Below are 14,776 nucleotides of genomic sequence, written 5' to 3'. Positions count from 1 at the left end.
TATACAGCGACACGTGGTGTATTGTATATACTGACAAGACGTTTGAATATGTACATTTTTTTCTGAAAACTAAGACAAAATAAAACGTTTAAGAATGTCAAATGGACAAGCTCTGCTAAAAAAAAAACAAAACAAAAAAAAAACAATAAAAATGTTATCAAAGTGAAAATAAAAGTGAATGCGATAAAACATAGAATCACTGATGGAAATACCCCGTAAAAAACAGGAGCCATTGACACCAAAAAAAAAAAAGAAAAAACAATCAAAAACAATCAAATCCAGAAATAAAAACTAATTTATTTTTTACCTGTAAAGGATTGACCATCTATATTAAAAAATTAACATAATTTGAAGTTGTTTGCAAGCAGTTTTTATACCATGGATACATCGACTTTCACTTATACTGAGTAATATAAAGAACAGAGGCTAACTTGACATAATTTTTTTACAGACGTTTACAAACTGTTGTAGAACTAATAACCTTGACATATGAGATTAACTTGGTTATTATGTGTTCACGTAAAAGATAAAATATGATAATACTTTTCCTAGCTAAATATAGTATTATATCGAGTAATATTTTTTTTATGATTGGTGACTGAGTACTGATTTGTTGTATTATACATAATCATACACGCACACAAACATGCACACGCACGCATGCGCGCGCACACACAAACACATATATACACACATGTATGTATGTATGTATGTATGTATGTATGTAGTATGTTTTTCTTTGAGTTTTCTTTAGTTCTTTTTGAGAAAGTTCAATCTGGTCGCTAATAATGCGACAAGGCTTTTTGAGTTAAGAGAGTTCTCGGTTTTTATAAATATGTGGTTCAGTTGGTGTGCTGGTTGAGTTGTTGATGCACACCTTCAAGTGTGTGCATATATTTATCTAAAGAATCTCAGATGGAGAATCTTTGGAATGTCTTACAAATTTTCACTGTGCTGTTAATAGATTGGATTTTGCGAATTCGCATCAATTTCTTTTGCTCTTACTTCGAAACACCTAGTATTTTTAGGTTTTTATGTGAATTTGTAGGTATCTAATGTGTCTATGAGAATAAGTACAAATGAGAATTTATAGTCAGGGTACAAGAGCAGTAAGTTCCGCATTAATTCACCATTAAGGTTCTTTTTTTTTTTTGACTTTTGCCGGAATATTCACATCCGCTGGGTAGCTGACCTCTACAACAGTACATAGCTTTTGTTTCCTGTCCTACAGAACAATATCAGCTGTGTTATGTCTGCAACGAATTTGAGAATGCTGGGTATTTTTTTAATCTTGATACTCTTTAAGTCCCTTCATATTAGCCTATTGAGGGATCTTCCCTAGCCTTTCTGTAGAACTGGTATAGGTCCTAGTTCAATTCGAACGTCCACTGAAATTTTTCTTGACAGCTCCGCGCTCGTCGCCATGGTGTGTGTATAATAATTTTCACGTTGGTATGTATTATTCATTTCACTGTTTGATTAGTACCACGATCTTTTCAACAAAGATTGTTTCTTTGCATTTACTCAAAGAAAGTAACCGTTTCTTTTACCAGACTTGTATTAATGGCAAAAATTATAAGGGGTAGTATTCATTATCCGGGAGAATGAATAGTCCTTTGTGTTAGACACCGTATCTTTTTTTTTATATGTATGTATGTATGTATGTATGTATGTATGTATGTATGTATGTATGTGTGTATGTTTGTATGTATGTATGTATGTATGTCTGTGTGTGTATGTGTGTGTGTATGTATGTATGTATGTATGTATGTATGTATGTATGTATGTATGTATGTATGTATGCAGTATCCTACAATAACTTTGTAGCTATGTAACAAAACGCAACATTAATTTAACTAGTAATAAAACTTGCATGGATAAACTTGTAAAATATTATCTGAAATGAATGAAATTTTCCCCTGGTATTTTGTGCGCGTCAATTTTTAAAATAACACAGATCCATATTTATCTAGTCTTCGCCCAATACTTCTTTCACCTCTGTGGTTTAAGGAATTTTCGGCAATCTTGCTCAACTTTCTATCCCTATGATCCCAAACGACCCCAGTGTTTAACTGGTACTTATCGACCCCGAAAGGATGAAAGACCAAGTCAACCTCGACGGAATTAGGACTCAGAACGTAAAGACGGATGAATTACTGCTATGCATTTCGCCCGGCGTGCTAATGATTCTGCCAGCTCGTCGCAGTTGAGCAGCCCATTTCAGAGTTCTTTTCGAAGCTTATAACCTCCTAGCATAATAAGAGATACAGTCACCATCAAAAAGAAGAGTCTTCTTACCAGTTTCTACATTGGAATAAATGAATAATAGATTATTTTCAAGCAGAAGCCTACCTTTACTTGTATTGGTAATTGATTCGAAGACATGCGACGTAATGCGAAAAACAAAACAAAAAACAAAAAACAAAAAACAAAACAAAAAAAAAATAGAAACAATATATTGGCTTATATCTATTTTAATAAGGACTTAGGCAAGGCGACGAGCTGGCAGAATCATTAGCACGCCGGGCGAAATACGGAGCAGCATTTCATCCGTCTTTACGTTCTGAGTCCTAATTTCGTCAAGGTTGACTTGGTCTTTCATCCTTTCGGGGTCGATAAGTACCAGTTAAACACTGGGGTCGATGTAATCGACTTAGCCCCCTGATTCAAACCTGCTGGCCTTGTGCCAAAATTTCAAGCCAATAAGGGATCTATACATATCTTCTCATGTCTTTTATTTGATTTTCCAATTCAGTATTCGTTTTTAGGTGTTTTTTAAGTTTTATACTAATAATATTTAAAGTTTTATTTCATTAAATATGATCACTGAGACTGATGCAAAATCTGATAAAGTGACTGAAGTCGAAGTTATTTTATTTCCATTAATTTCTTTCATAAAAAAAAGAAAAGAAAAAAAACATGTAAAATCGAAAAAAAAAACGTAACTTGAAACTACATAAGTTGAGGTATGCCTGCATTTGAAAATACTTTAGGTAATTTAAAAGATTTTTCAACAAAAATCAGGTTTGATCTGCCTTGTACTCAAACTGAGTCCAACACAAAAGCTCCTTCGTGTTTAGCTGTTCTTTGCATACAGTGCAACTCCCAAGTTTCATTTTCTGTTTTGCAATGCTACATATATTTACTTTTAATTGCAAAACTGGCAGAATTTGATATTGACAAATAAAACTCAGCTTCTTTGTTGCAGAAATCTTTAGCCAGTGGAACCATTTTTAATGATTCTTAGTTTCTTAAAATCATTGGTTTTACTCTTGTAACTCTTCGTTCATACTCAAGGTCTTTCAGTATTTTTATTAAACAACATAGCGATATATATCGCTAGAGAATTTGCATGTCGATGGTTGATATTTTCCTTCTTAGCTACCCTTATTACCCTGGCCAAAACGTTTTACGACTTGTTAATCGATTAAAACGTGAAGTTGAACGATTTTCGATTCAACTTTCCACGTTGATAGCGGCCGATAACTTGCTCTCGTGTATTATCATTGATATCTTTTGTTTCTAATGGTTGTTTGCATTGTTGCATTTTACTGAAGTAAAGTTATGATTAAACTGAAAACACAACTAAATTGTAATATGTATCTGCCAAGAAGGGAAAACGTATCAAATTTAGAAGGAAGAAAAATGGAATCTTAACAAGTAGCTAAAAACTTTTCGTAAACCACTACACACGCACGCATTCACACACACACACACACACACACACACACACACACACACACACACACACACACACAGAGGCGTTTGACATAAATCATAGCCAATCTAATTAGCATATCTGAGAAAAGAGTTGGGAGTATTCAGCCAATGAATTTGTCATGACGAAAGTTTCTGCTCGGCGAGAGCCACATCTTCTGACACCTGAACAAAATCGTACCACGTTGATCACATAACGGGAAAATCTGACATTGTTTGATGCAGCTTCAGCCAGTTTGCTTAAATGTTTCCTAACTCAGGATGAGTGCTGAATGCATAATTTTGAACCAGAGACAAAACAAAGAGACAATACATACAGAGGAAACACTCCTCCTCACCTGCTCCAAAGAAGGCCAAGGTCGTTTCATCTGCCGGAAAGGTGATAACCACAATCTTTTGAGATGTAAAAGGAATTGTATTCATTGACTATCTTCGAAAGGGCCTCACCGTAATGTAGAATACTATGCCAACTTGCTGAGGATTATCAAAACCAAACGTTCAGGAAAGATCCAACACTTCGTTTCAATGGCTACTGTGCATAACTGTGGCTTTGAACTGGTTGATCTCCTTCCCTAGTCTCCTGACTTGGCCCCAACTGACTATCATCTGTTCCCCCAACTTATAAAAACACTTGACTGGGAACCAGTGTCGTACTGATGATGATGTCATATTTGCTGTAGATGACTTTTTTGACCAATGAGATCACCGCACTGCAATAACGGTGGAAGAAGTTTGCAGACCGCAAGGAGACTATGTTGAAAAGTAAACCTCATTCAGTCACATTCCATAAGAGTATCTTGATCAGCCTATGAACTTTTCAACCGACCTTCGTATGTGCATGTGTGTACATTTATATGTACATATGTTTGAATATATACGTAAGCATGTATATACGTATACAACATATACATGTATATATACGTATATATATATATATATATATATATATATATATATATATATATATATATATATATATATGTGTGTGTGTGTGTGTGTGTGTGTGTGCGTGTGTGTGTGCGTGCGTGTGTGTGTGTGTGTTTGTGTGTGTGTGTGTGTATGTGTGTGTGTGTGTGTGTGTGTGTGAAAACACATTTGCCACACATGCACGCTTACACACACACACGCACACACGTTCATACATACATACTAACATGCATGCACATGCACACACACACGCATATATATATACCTATATATACATTATATATATATATATTATACATTCTTCCGTTTATTTCTGAATACAGGAATCCTCCGCATTACCGGAGTAATGAGTTCCTGGAATTCTTATCATAACGCGTGACCAAATCTCGTGACTCGAAATTAATTCTCCCATTGATCTTCATATTATAAACTGATGATGTATTCCGGCGGATGTTTTTCGAAAGAAGAAAAAATAAGAAATAAACAAGAAACAGGACCGCTTTTATGCATGAAAATAACAATTTGCACAGTACAATACGCATAGAAAAAATATTTGAAGGGAAATATGTAAGGAAATAAATATGAACCGTAATATTGCTACAGAGTACGCTCTTGCCACAAAGGATGTTGACGTAGTTAGAGGTGGTGGTGGTGGTGTTGTTGGTGGTGGCGTTGGTCTTGGTGGTGGTAGTGATGGAATGAATATTTTTGGGACGGTGAAGGATACTGTCATCAATCTTGTAGTTCATCATCAACATCTACAATTTTTTTAGATGTTTATGGCGCATCATCCTTTGCTCAGATCAGTGTAAGAAACTGAATTCATTATAAACACCTCTTGTACTTCCTATGATACGTTCACGGTTAAAATTGTTATGAGCTAAAACTTACAGACCTTCTAATATGCATGAACTTGTAGAATCATGCAGTTTCACCAACATGGTATATTCGCTCTGGTGTGAAATTTCGTCCAGCACTCATTTTTTTTTTCGGATGCTCAGGATAATTAGTGGTAGACTTTGTATCAGCACTGGCAGCTTCACTATGTCGTGTAAATTAAATCTCTTCTTAAAACTTTCAAACTATCTTTTACTAGCCTTAACTGTCGAGAAAAGGTTCTCCATAAAAAGTTTCACCTTCCCTTTTCTGTAAATTGTCATAAAAACTTTGACCTTTCTTTACTATATTACCATCGTGCATATCGGCACATTATGTCGACTCTGACATTCGGTCAATACTTCCAAGAGCCGTCCTATTTTAAACATCACATCTGTATGACAAAATATGACCCTAGCGGTTAACGGAGTAACTCCTTGAATATTTCATTTAATTTATTTTTGTCTGTTGTAACCTTTTATTCCTACTGTAGATGTTACACACTTTAATGTGGTTATTTTTCTCCTGCTTTTTTAAAACATCAATATTCTATGTAATTCATTTATAGTTCCTTTACACGCTATTATCTTTAGTTCCACTAGATTCCTACTTTCCACTAGATTCCTACTTTCCACACATCCTGAATTGTAGATAAATTCAACAGCAGCGTAGATCAACATCTACTCACAACAAATACGTAGTAAAAAAACAGCACTGGAAAAAACTGTTTTGTGAGAGCAAATAATTGTAATATTCCTGTAGATGTAAAAATGAAAATGAGAAGTTGAAAGGGTGATGGAATGAGATAAGATGAAGTACATACAGTATGATTAGAGTTAATCGAAGGATTACCATGTTTATAGGCACGTCGCTCTTGCACACTGACTTGAGCCATAAAAACTCAGCACTACTCACAAACATAGGCACGCACGCACGCGCGCGCACACACACACACACACACACACACACACACACACACACACACACACACACACACACACACACACACACACACACACACACACGTGCGTCGTTGTGTTCTGACATTTAGCTGCAGACGTTACTGTCATACTGATACTATAATAGTTGCTGCCAGTTGGTTATTCAAAATTTGGTGGGTGAGCAGTTATGGCAGTGTTGGTTGCATTGGTTTTGGTTTTGATAATAGTAGTGGCGGTGACGGTGGGGCATTGTTGTTGTGGTGGCCATCTTGTTCCTGTTAATTATATTGTTGTTGCTGTTGGTGGTGGTGTTTAGTTTCAAATCAAACTTCATTGACTAAAAGTCAAAACTGTTTCAATCATCTTTTAAAATACACTAGAGAATCATGTTATCTCGTGTAACTACTTTCTTTCTTTATTTGAGATGGTATTGCTTATCTTGTTTATACTATTTATGTGGTGGATCATTAAAGAGTTGGTGGGTGTTGTAGTGGTGGTGATTATACTGGTATTGGTTGTATTAGTGTCCGCGATAGATAGTGGCACTGTAAAAATATAGTGTCAGTGGCCGGCTTTTGGCGATCACTACTATATTTTGACCCTATGCCAAGGAAAGTGTTTGGATATGTTCTCTCTTGCGATGGGTGAATAGTATTAACATCCGGTATAGAAATTTGAACCCCAGCAGCTTCGAAATTAGACACCTAACAGCTCGTATATATCCAAACACTTCCCCAAGGTTTTTTGATATATAAGGTGTTTGGATATATACAAGCCGAAGGCAGTTTCTAATTATTTTAGATGTAAAGTATCAAAATCTATCTAATTAAGAATGGGAATTCATATAAGTAAAGGGCATTTAACAGTAATAATTAGAGCTCATAATCAGTAATAATTAGAGCTCCCTCTCCCTCTCCCTCTCTCTCTGCCTTTCTTTAACCTCAGCATCAGAACATTACTCCTCTGCTAAAATTATATGTCTAACTCTCTTTCTCTATATCACTGCGTTCAACAAACTTTTTAAACCACGTAATAAATATTACGTTCCCCCACCACACGTCATGGACACTCTTTTTCTCTCTCCGTCCTTTCTCTTTCGCTCTTCCCCTTATCCTCTTTTTCTCTCTCCTTCTTTCTCCTCTCTTTACCTTCAACTATTCACTTGAAAGCGTTACAATAACGTTCCCTCTACCTCACATCATGGATGCTTTTCTTTCTCTCTTTTTTTCTCTCCCACTTTTCTTTCTCCCTCTTTTTCTCTAATCATGTGAAAGCGTTACCGACGGGCTAAGTAACGTAATGACAAGCAGAATTATTATATAAGATGGGTATTCACTTGTCACAAAAAAGAAAATTAATTGAGAGAAATGAAAAGTGACCTGTGATTGGAGGAACTAAGCAAAAATGACAAGTAGTATTTAATTTAAATATGTATCATCCCTCATCTGTTGAACCAGGGGGATTTGTGGATGTCATATCTACTTTATCTCATGATTAATTATCGAAGAAATCATCCGAAGGTTTTGTTGTAAATATATTTACATCGTACCGCTAATTCTTGTCTTTTATTTATGATGCTATACTCTGACGTAAGTATTAACAATGATTCTTCTAAGCAAAGTTCACTTCTCGTTTTCCCAACATCGTAAGATAGTGCACTGCCCCGTATCGACCATTTAATATTATACTTTGTTTTTATCTTTAAGCTGTCAAATTAGCTTGCTTAATGAAGTCGAGCTTTCTTTATTCCTGTGTTTAAATGGTGAGACGTGGTTATAATATCGAGATTTGGGTACACCAGGCATATGCACCGCAACCATATGCGTGCGACATGGTGACCTCTTATCAAGATAAACAACTTATGACCTTACAGGTGGGGGCCCAGTCTAAATTTTCTTCAGGTCGAGTAACCCAACCCGCTCAAAAGGTCTCTGAATAAAGGTTGTTTAAGGATGATGAACGAAACACCATGTTTCCAGAAGTGAATTATTTAAACCCCAAAGAATCCCACTCCCCCACTATTCCTGCTCATGATCAGAAATGCACATATCGTCAGAGTTTAACTAGTTGAGCTGGTTAAAGCTCAACTGGTTAAAATTAAGCAACTGACAAGTAATTTCTTATATTGAGCAGAATATTTGCTTTGACTCATCTTTTACACCAAGACAAAGCATGTACTTAGTAACACTGCCAATCGGTTAAAATCAAAAGCCAAGAGAACCACTGTCTGTTATTGCTTCAGAACAGCTATTATTATTGTTGTTGTTGTTGCTATTGATCTGACTCAGGTTCGGTCTTATTCCCAGCAGGGTTTATGTGAGTGGCGGAATATCACCTGTAACCTTAGGTATCTGCTAGCTTTCAATAGTTTTTCAAGTGCTTAGAATCCTCCTGATAATCTTTCCTGTCTCTAAGATGCAAACTTTCTGTACAAACTCTACGGGGCATTCTATTCCAACCTCCTTCAACCATTTGTCTATATCTTTGCTTACAGTTCCACTGCGCCAATTATTATAGACACAACCGTTTATCATTATTATTATTATTATTATTATTATTATTATTATTATTATTATTAGCATCTTTCAATTTTGTTTTCATGTCTTGCCGAGTGTCTTCCTGACACCAAGAGCAGAGAAACGTACTGTATACATTGGTAGGCCATTAAAATAAACGCACCAGACTGCTCATTTATAAAGTCATGTGATAGAGAAAAGGGGGAAGAAAGACAGAGTAAAAGGAAAGAATAAAAAAAATAAACAGAAAATAAAGGGGGAAAAGGAAAGAAAATTCACAGCGACAATGCTCTTCTCAATGCGTGTGACGTACCAGTTAAGATGATCTTTTGCACTTCTTGCATGGATGGTAAGCCAGGGATCATTCTTAAATAATTTTCAGTTCCTTTTATGATAATTCTAAGTGCTCCTACAATCACTGGCTTTGTAACAGTCTTGAGATGCCACATCTTTTCGATTTCGATTTCGATCAGCAAATCTTTATATTTTCTGAGCTTATCAAATTCTTTTGCCGAGATACTATGGTCACAGGGTATGCTTCTGTCAATCAATAAACAGAATTTATTGTTTTGGTCTTTCACAAGAATATCTGGCTTATTTGCTTTGATGGTCCGGTCGGTACATATTGAGAAATCCCAAAGAATAGTTACATTTTATCCCTCAGTTACAGCCTCAGGGTGGTGCTTGTATCATTTGTCAGCAGTTTGATTTTATAATGCTGACACATTATCCAGTGTAAATATTGGACAGCTCTGTCATATTTTGATTTGTACTCTACAGGTGCTAAAACCTTACATCCAGAGATTAGGTGGTCGACTGTTTCTATCCCATCGTTGCAGTATCGGCACTTTGGGTCTACACCATTTTTCATCACATTGGCTTGATAGTTCCGGGTCAATAAGCTCTGATCTTGGGCAGCCAAGATAAAGCCTTCACTCTCTGCCTTTAGCCCCGAGCTCCGTAGCCTCTGATGGGCGTGCTTCTGATCTACATCAGCTTGTTTGCTACGGGCCACATATTTGCCATGCAGATGTTTTTGTTCCCGCCTATCAGTCAATTGTTCTAGCGCATTTTACTTTGCTATTGATCTCACCTCCTTTGCAACAAAAGTTGCTACACTTCCATCATGTTATTCAACCTGGGTAATATGCATAAACTTACTCGAAAAGTATTTGCTCTCATTCATAACAGAATGAAGCTTCTCACATCTTTCATGGTTTTCAACGAGCTTTAGCATCCAGTCGTTTGATGTTTCAAGATATTTTGCCAGTCCAATTGTGGTGGTTTTGTAGGAGATTGCAAATTGGATCAAGCCTCGACCTCCTTGAGCTCTGGGTAAGTAAAGACGATCTCGTCTGCCTTTGCGGGGTGCATCTTATTGCAAGTCAACAATGCCAGAGCCGTCATTTATTCCGAGGTGCTTGTAAGTTTGTTCCTGTTCGAGTTCTTTTATGACTGTGTCAACATCCAACATCGAATCTACGCTATGCCTGCATAAAGCTGCTACTACTACTACTACTACTACTACTACTACTACTACTACTACTACTACTACTACTACTACTGCTGCTGCTGCTGCTGCTGCTGCTGCTGCTGCTGCTACTACTACTACTACTACTACTACTACTACTACTACACTCACACACACACACATATATACACATATATTTGCATGTATGTATGTATGTATGTATGTATGTATGTATGTATGTATGTATCGTGATTATAACTATTCAAATTGTTAAGTATGCTTTGATCTTAAATAATACGTCAAATAGTGGTTTTATGATTAAGAAGGGCGTGCAGTTTTTTAATTCTTAGAATTTATCCAAGTCTCCGTAAGCGCGGAATCCTGTAACGTGAGGTGGCCGTAACTTGCTCGCGCGTGTATGTGTACTTCTACTTTCACATTTAACTATCGTTCACTTTTTCTATCAACAACATATATCATTCTCAAGCGCCCAACATTTATTTTACTGACCATTCATTTCTCAAGTACGATTGATATTGCAGCTGAGGTTCACCGTTATCATACAATGTGTCTAGCAACGAACACCAAAGAATAGGCTCTCTTGTGGTTTGTGTGTCTAGTCCTATACTAGCTGACGCAGTGACACCTGATCGATTAAACCACCAAGGAAAAGGTTAACAAGTATGTCACAGATATTGATGTTTTATAGTATTAGCGTTTTATATATACAATATATATGTGTGCATGTGCGTGTCTGTGCGCGCGCGCACGTGTGTATGAGTTTGTGTGTGTTGTGTGTATACATGTGTCTGTGTGTGCGTGAGAAAGTGCGCTTGAATGTATATGTATAAAGAAAATAAAATACAAAAAGCGATAGATCGAAAGGACGTTCACAATTAATAAAATTGTTAGGTTGACGTTCAAAGAAGGAGAAAGAGTAAAATTTATAGCGTCAAAATATAACGTTTCGGACGTAGTCCTCCGTCGGATACGAGAAAACATTCAGGGAGAGACAACAAAGAGAGGAATAAAAGGGAAAATAGGAGATAAGAAAAGAGAGAAGAGGGCAGGGAATAAAACACGCGTTGGTTACTTAGCGTGTTTGACTTCTGACTAACCGGAAAAGTGAGAGATATGAGAGGTGTCCATTAAAGATTTCCCCTGACCCACTTCCCAAGGACTGGGATAAACAAAACTTGGCATAATTATTAGCCCTTCTCTGCGTAACCACCACCAATGGTGACACACTTCTTCCATTGCTTTATACAGCTGTGAAGACTTCGTCTGTAGAAGTCAGTAGGTTGCGTCTGGAGCCATGACTTTAACTCGAAAATAAGTTCATCATCATCTGGAAAGTGCTTCCCCTTCAAAAAAGACTTCATGGTTGGAAAGAGGTGGAAGTCAGATGGTGCGAGGTCGGGAGTGTAAAGGGGATGAGGAAAGATTTCATAACCGCAGGAGTGTGATTTCATCTGGGCAACGTGCGCATTGTGAACTGGAACGTTGTCTTGGAGGAGGCGGTCTCCTTTGGTCAGCATGCCACGACTCTCTGCTTTGATGGCGTCCCGCAATTTCTGTACCAGAGAAGCATAATATGCCCCGTTAACTGTAGTGCCATTTGCCAGAAAAACCATCATCACTACCTCGCGCTGGTCCCCAAAACCTGTGAGCATCACCTTCCCTGCTGAGGGTTGGACACGAACCTTCATTGGAGGTGATGAGTTATCATGCTTCCATTACTTCGACTGGACTTAGTCTCATGATCATAATGACGGACTCATGCTTCATCCTGTGTGATAAATCTACCGAAAAAGCCCTCTTCGTTTTCTTGGCACATTGCCAAAAAAGGCTGGGAGCAATTGACTCGTTCCTTCTTCTGAAAAGGTGTGAGCATCCGGGGAATACATCGTGCAGATAACGTCTGCGTGTGCAAATGGTTGTAAAGGATTTTTTTCTACGGACCCTACACTTATCTTCACTACTTGGGCTAGTTGCTGAATGCGGCGATCCTCCAAAATGGCAGCTTCCACTTTATGAGTGGTGTCGTCATCAATGTCGGACATCCACCGATGTCCGACCACATTTGAACTGGCGATGCCAGTGCTTGACTATGTCGTATGACGGTGCATCGTCACCATAAACTTCTTTCATCTCATCGAAGGTCTCTTTGGTGTACGACCTTTCAAGTATAAGAACCTGATCACTGATCTGCGTTCAACTGACTCCATTATAACACCGTAGTATACTTCAGCAACCGTAAAAGACACATGAATAGTAGTGGAAAGCTGCAATTTACAATGTGACATGTAGAGACATGTATCATTATATTTGTACAAGTTCCATTTCCTGCACTAACCGGAAGTGGGTCAGAGGAAATCTTTAATGAACACCTCTCGTAATTGTAGTTTTTAAAGGCAAGAGAGTACCCGTTGGCATGCATGTGTATGTGTATGAATACGTGTAGGTGTGAGAACGCGCGTATGCATGAAAGTACACATGTATGTAGTGTGCTTGTATGTGTAAGTGTGCGTGTGTGCATGATTATAGAAGGTACGGGCAGTGTGCTTGTGTGTGAGAGAGAGTGATTGGTTGGTGAGATTAGTAGTGTCTGTGTGATTAGAGTGTGGTGTAGGTTAGATGTGTGTATGTGTTTAGCCGCATTGTGTGTGTGTGTGCGTGTGTGTGCGTATGTGTGCGTGTGTTATTGTGTGTGAGAATATAGGAGGCATGAGTAGTGTGAGTACAGGTGTGTAGGTGCCTACATACCCACACGCACATTACTCATACCTCTCTATACGGACAATGATAGGGTAATGGGATTGGCATTGTATGTGTCAGTGACTGTGCCGTGTCTGTGTTTATGTACATGTGTGTATGTGTACCACGCGCGCACACACACACACACACACACACACACACACACACACACACACACAGATTAACACATGCATGTACATATGATTATACCAATGCGAAAATATCAAGTCATTAAGAATGAAATCTCCGATTTTGAACTGGAAGTTTATTTTACTTTATCTCAACAAAATGCAATGCAGTTAATCAAAGTATGCATCTGGATTATCAACACAATTTTGCCATTTTCTCTGTAGCTTATTTATGCCGGTTGCGAAGAATTCTGGAAAGCAAAAGGTGATGTAATCACGAAAGGTTGTTTTTGCATCTTCTTCAGATTTAAAGTTTTTTCCTTGTAAAATGTTGTCTAACGCCTGGAAAACGTGATAGTCAGTTGGTGTAAAGTCTGGTGAATAGGATGGATGACATAGTACTTCCAAGTTCAGTTCCTGTAACTTGAGTAGCGTTCTTTGTGCAACATGTGGTGGAGCATTGTCTTGAAAGAGAATTGGCCTGTCTCTATTGACCAATCTCGGTTATCTAATTGCAAGTTCATTCATCATTTCATCCAACTGGTTGATTTATACATCCGCTGTAATTGACTTACCAGTTCTAATGAAGCTGTAGTGGATGACACTAGCGCTGGACCACCAAACTGACACCATTAGCTTATTTTGGATTCTTTTTTGGATTGTGTTTTGGCACTTCGTCTTTATCCAACCACTGTGAAAAACGCTTGCTATTGTTGAAAAGAATCCATTTTTCATCACACGTAACAATATGATGCAAAAATGGTTCGCTTTTATGCCGTGACTGCAAAGAACTGCAAGTTTCAAGACGACGTGTCATTTGATGCTCGTTCATTTCGTGGGGTACTCACTTGTCCAGCTTCTTTACTTTGCCGATTTGTATCAGATGGTGCAATACAGTTGGGATCGAAACATAAACCCTGCTGCTAACTCACGCATAGTTTGAGATGTATCCACTTACACTACATTTTCCAGCTCATCATTATCCACCTTGGACTCAGGTTTGATTGTCAAGAGTAAAGTCACCAGACCGGAACTTCTCAATCTATCGGCATACAGTGCGCTCATTCATCACGACTTCACCAAACACCTCAATGGTGTTTCGAGTTGTCTGGGATCCATTGATTCCACGACGGAACTCATATTCATAAACACGAATTTTTGATCTATCCATGGGTTCACAAAAATTGATTTACAAGAAAAACTCACAATATAATCAGACACCATGAATTGCATTTCGAAAAGTGATGATGTAACTCTTCAATGTTGTAAAACAAAGAATTGTCAGGATAAAACATTAGAGTTAACGACTGTCGAACTTGGTGCATATGAAACTCGAAAATTTCATTCTTAATGACCTGATATATTTAAAAGCACATGTAGGTTTTAATATAAAAGTGAGTGTATCTCTGTATTTTTGCGTGTGAGTCAATGTTATAAGCATTC

The sequence above is a fragment of the Octopus bimaculoides genome, chromosome 4 (genome assembly GCF_001194135.2).
Source record: "Octopus bimaculoides isolate UCB-OBI-ISO-001 chromosome 4, ASM119413v2, whole genome shotgun sequence".
In the NCBI taxonomy this organism is placed as follows: domain Eukaryota; kingdom Metazoa; phylum Mollusca; class Cephalopoda; order Octopoda; family Octopodidae; genus Octopus; species Octopus bimaculoides.
Note: the sequence above shows the minus strand (reverse complement) of the source record.